General features: G+C 35.9%; 1 pseudogene; it reads right to left on the bottom strand.

Annotated features, from left to right (window-relative positions):
* Window positions 1-3,405: 3,405 nt before the first annotated feature.
* On the bottom strand, window positions 3,406-4,252 carry LOC129630003 (E3 ubiquitin-protein ligase RNF138-like; annotated as a pseudogene).
* Between the last annotated feature and the right edge of the window lie 5,782 nt (window positions 4,253-10,034).

The following is a 10,034-nucleotide window of genomic DNA, read 5'->3' on the forward strand; positions in this document are numbered from 1 at the left end:
AATAACTTTATTGCCTTGCCAAGGGCTTCCCAGGTGATGTTAATGGTAAAGAACATACCTGCCAATTCAGGAGACATAAGATGTGCGGGTTTGATCCTTGGGTCAGTAAGATCACCTGGAAAAGGAAATGGCAACCCACTTAAGTATTCTTGCCTAGAGAATCCCATGGACAGAGGAGCTTGGTGGACTACAGTCCACAGGGTAGCAAAGAGTTGGACGTGACTGAAGCGACTTAGCACGCACACCAGGCAAAGGGGGTCACAGCAGACTAATGTCCTCAATGCTATGTGTTCTGACCTGGAGGGGGGTGTTAGGAGTAAAGTAGAGTAAAGCAAAGTCATGGTTCAAAGAGGGCGTGATCAGCTCATGGATATTCCTCTGATTGGTTGGTCATGAGGTAAGTTGGAGTCAGTAGCATCAGTTTATGATATCATCATCAGAACCATTAGTCTTCCGGTTCTAATCTGTTTGGGGTCTCCATGCTTATGAACAGCATACCATTAATATTTTTCACCACGTGGGAGTTTCATTAAATGCAAAACAGCTCAAAGATATTGCTATGTATATCCCTTGAAGGGAAATTATGACTCCACCCCAAGGCTGCTCTATTGTTTCTTGAAAGCCGCTGTTGCTAAGTCACTTCAGTTGTGTCCGACTCTGTGCGACCCCATAGACGGCAGCCCACCAGGCTCCTCTATCCCTGGGATTCTTCAGGCAAGAATACTGGAGTGGGTTGCCATTTCCTTCTCCAATGCATGCAATGCATGCTAAGTCACTTCAGTTGTGTCAGACTCTGTGCTACCCCATGAACAGCAGCCCACTAGGATCCTCTGTCCACGGGATTCTCTAGGCAAGAATACTGGAGTGGGTTGCCATTTCCTTCTCCAGTTTCTTGACTATTCCTCCTTTATCTCCATATCCCCTCCCTTCCTTAATTAACATCTATTTGAACCTGCCCCTTGGAGCTCTGGGAAGCTTATGGAGCTTAATGAAGGCTATTTCTTCTAATCAAGAAATGGGGGGCACAGAAAGGCTTTTCTGCTCAGAAGCCCCACAGAGTTCTGTTCTGTGTCATAAGTACCACACTTCCTGTAACAATTCCTCCTGCAAAAGCCTAGGCAACATTAGTAAATGGTGCCATTTACTTGGCTCAGTTCCTATTCTTTATGGCTTTTGCTTCAGATTTTCTCTAGCGACTTCCAGCTTCAAACTTTAATACCTCTTTCCTCACTCAGTAAGAAAATCTCACTTCTGACTTCAGAAAGAAAATAAATTTGTTATATATGAGTCCTGATATAGCTATATCTTCTAAACTATTTTCCTTTCCTTTTCTCTTATTAGAGTTGTCTTCAATGAGTAAAATTTTGCTTTTTTTGTACTATTGCAAACATTTCTTCCATTATCCCAATATTATAACATTTCTTCCATGTATTCCAGAATATACAACTATAGTCTGTAGTTTAACTATATTCAGTCATAATTTTACTCTTCTTTGGGCTTCCATTGTAGCTCAGCTGGTAAAGAATCCGCCTGCAATGCGGGAGACCTGGGTTCAATCCCTGGGTTGGGACGATCCCCTGGAGAAGGGAAAGTCTATCCACTCCAGTATTCTGGCCTGGAGAATTCCATGGACATAGTCCACAGGGTCTCAAAGAGTCGGACACCACTGAACGACTTTCATTTACTCTTCTTTACTGGTTGCTTCACAATGACCTAAATACATTCAGTTTTCCTTACATCTTTAAGATTCTGTTTCAACCCATGATTCTTGAGCCAGTCAACACATAGCTTTTGAGCTCTCTGGCGTGTTTCAAAGAGATGGCCTTTATCTTCATGGAATCTATGCAGTAGGAAAAATCAACAGTAAAAATTTAAAATTTGCAAATTTTATCTGTGCAAAGTCCTAATAAAGAGAAATTATGGTGTTACAGTGACAGTTTTGGAGGACAATTATTGGGGTTAGTGTACAGATAGTCTTTTTTTTTTTTTTTTTCAAAATTAACATTTTTATTAAATCAAGTTAAAAAAAACATTCACTGTAGAAAAGTCAACAAGGGTTTTAACAAAACCAAAATATACCTTTTTATACAACATATGTATATATTAGCAGCAAACTACTTCTGAAATTTTATGTTCTTTTAGTTATTTATTTTAAAGAAAGCATAAACGATTATATTAGTATGGAATGTCAGCTAATCCACTCTTCAGCTTTATTCTGTGATTTGGGCCTTCTAGTACAAGTTATTTTATGATTTTTATTAATGAATATGAAGAATGAACTCAATTTTGACTAAAATGTAGTGAAACAGAGTGGCTGGTAGGATCCATCTCACTACTATAGTTCCGCATTATCTTTCAGATAACAAATGAGCACCATATAAACATACAATTGTGTAGGTGTGTAAACTCAAGTTTTAAGGTGTCATAGTAGCCAAGTAGACAAGTTAGCATTTGACTGTTACTTTAAAAATTTGGTAACATACAAAATTTTAATCAACTCAGATAAACACATCAACCCCATATTACTAGTCCCTTTTAATAATCTTAATAGAAATTCTGCATATAACCAGACAAATTGCATGCTTATATGTGTATATATACATACAAAAGTGCATGTATATATACATACACATCTTTAGCTTTGAACAAATTTCTAAATTGAGATGAAGTCAAACTTCTCATTTAAATATATAGAGAGAATGTAATATCACCAACTGCAAGTTTCTAATACAAGTTTCATCATAGCTAACCAGCAATTCTGTTACTGAAAATTCTGAGGCCAAAGAGCTGTAATTCAGCTTACTGTACTTTAGGCTTACATATTAGTCAGCCAAACAAACAAGATTTGACATTACCAACTTGTCCACCAAAGAAATCAATTTTTCTCTTGATATTTCCTTCTAACAGCAAAAAGTAAATATCTATACAATGAGTTTTTGCTTTTTAAAGAGTTAAAATTATTAAAGAAATCTCACTAGTCTTCAAAAATACTAAACATTATATAAATACAATTTTCTTATAGTTGAATTCTTCAGCTAGAATCTGTATTTAAAAAAGTTTCCTTTGGATTGTTTCATTTATCACTTCAAGTCTCCATTTGCATCTCAAATAACTGGCTCAGTTTTGTTAGTTTATATTAATCACATCACTCAGAATTTGGTACTGTGTTACCTGTGTACAATAATGTCAATGGGAGGAACTGCACCAAATTTCAAAAGCAAGGGAAAATTCAAGAATATGTAATGCAAAAAAGGTAAGTACATTAGGGATTCTCTTCTCACCATTAATGAAATATAATCCTTTTAATGTTTATAAAGATAATGTCCTAAGCTTTATCTTTTAACTTATCAAAAGAATTAAGTTTTTACATGGCCCACCTTTTTCAATTAAAAAACTAAAACAATAGACTGAATTACTTTTATTAATATACACATCAAGTTATTGAAATGGTGACTTCCTGTAGTTTTCTCCTTAAAGATGGCACTTGCAGGTACAAAGATGCAGAGGTGTCTACAGCCTTCAGATGTTTACTTGAAAAGATTCTTCAACTGCAGTTTGATACTGGGTTTCCTCATCTAGCTGAAGATTCACAAATTCTCCATAATCAAACTGATGTCTTTGATTTAGATGACTAACAAAATTTCTAGTAACCTGGCTAGGATCTCCCCAAGGAAGAGACACACAAATAGGACACGTCACAGGAACTATCTGAAATAGGTGATTACTGTTACAATGATCCAGTAAACGCTGTCTGGTAAAATTTGATTCTTGACACAAGGGACACTTAAAGGTAGGATGCCCAGAAGAACCTGTATTCTCTTGGTAAGTTTCTATGTTATCAGATGCAGATGTTTCACTCCTGTTACTGTTTCCTACTGAATCTTGAGAGATCTGAAAGAATGATAGAATAAACACCATATTCATCTTGATACTTCTTACAAGATTTGTAATGATGTTTCATGCGATAGAATTTAATCTGTTTTGCACAGCATCTGCAGCTACCAGAAAATTTCCTTGTGATATTTTCAAGGTCTAAGGCCCGTTCAGGACATGCTCTCTCTCTTCTAGTCACATTTCCACCACAGAGGGGACAATGCATTCCGCTTTCTCTCATTGCAGTCAGGAAACACTTTCTACAAAAAACATGCTGACAGGCCGCAGCCCGCACGGGCGTTTTGAGCACCTCCTGACAGATGGGGCAGTAGAAATCATCTTCGGTGTAGGACATGGACGCGGAGAGCTCCTCGGCCATGATGGGGGACGAAGGAGGAAGGCGATGGCGGCCTACAGATAGTCTTCTAAGAGAAAGTGTATTCATTGTTAATTAAACTTGGATCAAATTAAGTAATCAAATGCTTAATAGACTCTGGAACTTCACCAGATTTTACACCTGGAATAGAGTTATTACAATCAAAGCATAGTCTTAGACAATGGAGTAAGGATATACATTGCAAGGGAACCTGAGAGTTCAGGAATGATTTTTGTGTTGCCACGCTGCCTTTGTCTCTAAGTCTTTAGACACCACCAGCATTAGGACAAAGCACCTCACCATGAGGAAACTCAGAGTCAGCAGGAGATAGAGTGTTCACAGTGGGCTGTGCATAGGTGCATTTTAGCTACACAGGCAGCTTTAATCTTAAAATTCCCTGCCCAACCCCCAGGCACATCCAAATCCTGGTACAAACATAAATCCACTTACAAAACAATTACAAAACAATGCAGACAGACAGATACATCTTGTTCCCAAACTACTCACAGACCCATAATTACAGGATGCCATTTTAGTTTGGCTTCAAAGAGAATGAGGAAGATAATCATGGTGCTACAAATATAAACAAACCTCTAGACCAAGAAGCATGTGGACTATACCAGCAACACGGAAAATGCTGCAGGAAGTGAGGAGGCTGATTTGTTCTGGGGGAAGTTGAGAAAGAAGCAACTGTTAAAAGGGAGACAATTCTTCAGTTTTTTGAAACTCCTTTACGAAGATGTGCCAATATACTGGAGCATCTTTAAGCTACATTGGGCACTTACTGGAAGTTGATAAGTAATAAATTATTGCCCTAATAACCTTCAAGTAGAAATTGTACAGGTAAAAGTCAAACACTCTAAAAAAGTTAATCTTAATAGGGAACACTGGGTTCTGTCCAGCTCTTTTTGGAAAGAGATATTATGTGATCAATTCAATTTATGAGTTTAGAAAATATGAATGTAAAAAAAAATGGTTGGAAGGTAATTTCTGAGGAAATGCAAGGTTGAGGAAAATAAAACGTGAAAAAAAAAGGCTACCCAGAATGTGTTCCTTATTGTTTATTGACTATTTTAAGAATGTTAATATGCTCGAATATGTGACTTGGAATATTTGAATATTCCTATTCAAATGTGAATGCCTATTCCCAAACTCTTGAAAGATGTCCAACTTCTTAAATGTTGTCAAGCTTATGTGTTTTACAATATAATTTCTTTTTTAATTTGTTGTTATTTCCCAAATGAGATGTTAATAAAAACATTGAAAATGAGGCCAAGTCAGATCAAATACCTACTTTTCCCAAGGGCTAGAAATAATAGATGTCACGGTGGGGAGGCAGGTATATTGATAGCAAAGAAAGAGTGGCACTATGAAAATCATTAAGCTATAAAAAGAGCAAGTAGAATGCTCTTGTAAACTGCTTTTGTGTTCCCGTAACTCCTGAGGATAAAATGCTAATCTGTATTTCTTTCAAGGGTTCAAATAGTTGTTAATTACCTATTGGAGTATTTTTTAAATGAAAATTTGGTTTCATGAGTCGTATTCTACCTCTTGAAAAAAAGGCATGGCCTTTGGAGAAGGCAGTGGCACCCCACTCCAGTACTCTTGCCTGGAAAATCCCATGGACGGAGGAGCCTGGTAGGCTGCAGTCCATGGGGTCACTAAGAGTCGGACACGACTGAGCGACTTCACTTTCACTTTTCACTTTCATGCACTGGAGAAGGAAATGGCAACCCACTCCAGTGTTCTTGCCTGGAGAGTCCCAGGGACAGCGGAGCCTGGTGAGCTGCCGTCTATGGGGTCGCACGACTGGAAAGACTTAGAGTCGGACACGACTGAAGGGACTTAGCAAGATGACAATGATGACAAATTGGAGGCAACAGGTGTGGGAGAGGATGATGACATAGCAGAAGAGCATTATTTTCAATGTCAGTGTTTGGCTGAATACAAGCTGCAGTGACTCTGGCTGTATATAGTGTAAAACAAGAGTATGCAGTGCAAAGGCCCAGACATAAACGTCAACTACTTACCATCTTGCATTGTTTAACTTGCCAGTTTTTTAAATTGGATATTGCATTTTAGAAAGAAATTTGTTATATTTAGAATTTTATAGCAACATTTTGTATAAGATATACTGGATGCAAACTCTCATGTATTCATTTGCTACTCTAGACTTTGGGTCTTGTGAACTGCTTCTTCATATAGCAGCTGTGAAATGTATCAGAACAGTGACTGAAAGATACAGGTGTTTAGAACATTTTTGTAAGAGAGCAACTACAGTAATTATCAAGTCAGCTTGCTCAAGTGATTCTTTTGTCGCTTTGTAGTAGAAATATCATCTCTTGTATTAATTGAAAATGCCTTTTAAAAGTTGACCTTCACATATTAGTAAAGAGTTAAAAATATCTCCCAAACTTATCATTGATGTTAAAATTATGATTTCATCTGACAATTTTTGCATTCAGTTCAGTTCAGTGGCTCAGTCATGTCTGACTCTTTGTGATCCCATGAACTACAGCACTCCAGGCCTTCCTGTCCATCACCAACTCCCAGAGTCCACCCAAACCCATGTCCATTGAGTCAGTGATGCCATCCAACTATCTCATCCTCTGTCGTCCCCTTCTCCTCCTGCCCTCAATCTTTCCCAGCATCAGGGTCTTTCCCAATGAGTCAGCTCTTTGCATCAGGTGGCCGAAGTATTGGAGTTTCAGCTTCAACATCAGTTGTGATTGTTAAATTAAAGGAAAATTGCTAATATCAAGACAGTTTGTCCCTAGACCCTTAGCAAAATTTTAACTTCACCTGAAAAAAATTTCTGGTTTTAAAGAGTATAATTATAGAATTATAATCATACACAGGAGCCCTGTTCACATTCATTTTTTTTTTTTTCTCTTTGTTTAGAGCAGTTGCATCAACACTCAGTTGCATTGGAATCCCTTGGGATGCTCTTTAAATAAACCAATACCCAAGCTCCACCCCTAATAACCAGAAACAGAATCTGTGCATATGGAATCTAATAGTGTCTACTATCTCTTTGGATGATTTTGATGTGTGGGGGAGATAGAAAACCAGAGACAAAGAAAAGTGACATGCATTAATTCTTAAAAGAAAGTATTTTCTTTCAAATTCACTCTTGAAATCAAGTGAATTTTCCTTATGTAACTTTCCTCATTTATAAGGAGACTTATAAATCATTTTGGAAAACAGGTGTGGCTGGGCCATGTTGCCATTACAAGATCATATAGTAAACCTTTATTTTAAATAAATGGAGAATTTAAGAACTGGATTCTTAAGACAGTATTTATTTATTGAAATAGCAGCTTTGCTACAGTGATATTGATTTAACAAAAGAAGTATTACGTTTTTCTTAATTGAAGAAATGTGTCATCCTAAAACTAGGTTGGTGCAAATGCTTAATTGACGTACAAATGTAAATAAACTCTACTTAATCTAAAACATATCTATCTTGTTTCTTTATTTAACATTTAATGTAACAAGCCAAAAAGTGTTTCAAAAGTATTTCAAAAGATTTTAATAATGACAGTTCCCTACACAAAACTATATTAAGGAGAAAACATTTCATGTTTCCCATAATGTAATGGGGCATTTTATTATGTTTAAACAAAAGGGTTCTGGATAAATGAGATCTCCTGCTAAACAGAATCCTATTGAAAAAGCAGTAGAAACCTGTCAATAATGCCCATGAGTCCTATAAAATGTTTTTATTTCTTTCATGGTAGGTTATGCTTCATCAGATTGCTTAATCCAGGCTGCAGTTCACGTCGCCATTCTGAAACAGCTCACTGATCAGTAATTTCACTTCTAGCTGCGGCATAACGACCACAAATGCAGGTTCTTCTGGGCACTGGGATTTGTTTTGCATAAATCAAATTTAAAAAATCATTTCCAAATGAGATTAATTTATGATGGGAAAATGATTTTTCAAAGAGATATGAAACTAGGCTTGGAGTGTTTTTCTAGGTATAAGATCAAAATTGTCACTTGGTGGTTAGGGATTTCACTGAGGGCGGGGGTGGGGGCGGGAAATGACACTGTAGGAGAAGTCAGGTGCTTTCCACATTGGCTTTAATACTTCTTTAAAATGACATTAGAAGACAGCATGACACATTACAGATTTACTGAATTTTTCAGTTGTGCTTTAGGAGACTTGCATTTCTTTTCCATTAGGCTGAGTGGCTTAGCACAGTAAGATATAACTGAGTCTGCCCTCATAAAGGTATTAGAACAAAAGTGGAGAAGGGAGGGACATTATCTTCTAGAAGATTATTGCCATTCTCTTTTCTAGGATAAGAGTTTTTCGTTGGACTTTGTTTTCATACGCTTTTAATGAGAGAAGTCTGTGTGTGTGTTGAAACGTTTTGGTTATTTTTGTCACAGCAAGAAGATTTAAATGTTCACATATAGAATAATTCTAGAATCTGTAAAATGTTGTTTGGCTTTAAGATTATATTCTTTAAAAAGTTTTTAGTCTTTTACTAAATGGCACATATTGTTTATACAGGGGATTCAGGTATTTTCTAAAGTAGCTGTAAAATAATAAAGTGATGAGCAATTTTTGATTAGTTTTTTTCTTTAATGATCACTATTTCTAATGTTGGGGAAGGCAATGGCAACTCTTCTATACATTTCTCAGCAGATTTCACTTAGATAACTTCTAAATTTAGAAAAAACTCAAGTTTCTAAATTTCTTCCATGGATAAAAATAGTCACTTTTGAAAGATTATAACTTAAAAAATGTATCAGTTCAGTTCAGTTCAGTTCAGTCGCTCAGTCATGTCCGACTCTGCAAATATTGTGGCTGAGAGTTAAACAGCCAGATTATAGCTAAGATTGAATTACTTTATTTTTGAGAATATTTAGCAGATACTTTAAAGTTAAAAGGCAAAATAGCAAAAGACTGATAGGTCATAAAATTAGACGATTTTTCCCCTCAGGTGTCAAAATTCCAGTCTGTATAGATTCTAGGGCATTAAGTATTCTATTTTTCTCTTGGTTACCTGACAGCCCTTTTCTGCTCCACTCCCTGTTCTACGCAAAACTCACCACTCTCAATTCAATCTTCCTTTTGAGGAGAAGAGTCACTTATAAAACTTTTGGTCCTAGAATCTGAAAGGTTAATTATTTTATGCTGATTGATATATGTTATATTTCATTTATTAGAAGGCTAAAATTTCCCAGGTATTAGATGCTAAACTTGAAAAGGAGACTAGGCAAAGATAGAATAAATTTCTCAATGTATTAATGCCAATTTTCTTACAAGAAATTTAGCACAATCATTGTATATGGCACAAATAAGAGTAGGTCTGACTGAATTACATAAAAAAATCAAAACTGTGAGTGTGTGTGAATTACTTTAAATGATGGCTAAAGTTTGTCAGGATTTAAAATTTTTGATCAAATAAAAAATTATTTTCCTACTTATATTTTAAATGTAAACTTAGTTTTCTTCATAAAGCAAGCCAGAAACATTTTGCTAAAAAATAACTAGCTTTAATGGGCTCAAAGGTTTTCTAATACTCTATAGATATCTTAAAAGAATATATAAGAATAAAATGCACTATACTTATGTTTAAAGACTTTTTTTTTTTACTTTTTCGGCAACAAAATAAATTAAGTAATAGAAGTTGAGTTTTGCTCTTCTTATTAATTTTTATACTTTAAATGTCTTTATATTTTTTCCCTTGCTTCTGTGCTTCTCAAATAAAGGTCAAAAGAATCATTCATAGCTCTGCTTAATAATCAATACATCACAAGTTGATTAAAT

Source organism: Bubalus kerabau, chromosome 16 (assembly GCF_029407905.1).
Source record: "Bubalus kerabau isolate K-KA32 ecotype Philippines breed swamp buffalo chromosome 16, PCC_UOA_SB_1v2, whole genome shotgun sequence".
Taxonomy (NCBI): Eukaryota; Metazoa; Chordata; class Mammalia; order Artiodactyla; family Bovidae; genus Bubalus; species Bubalus kerabau.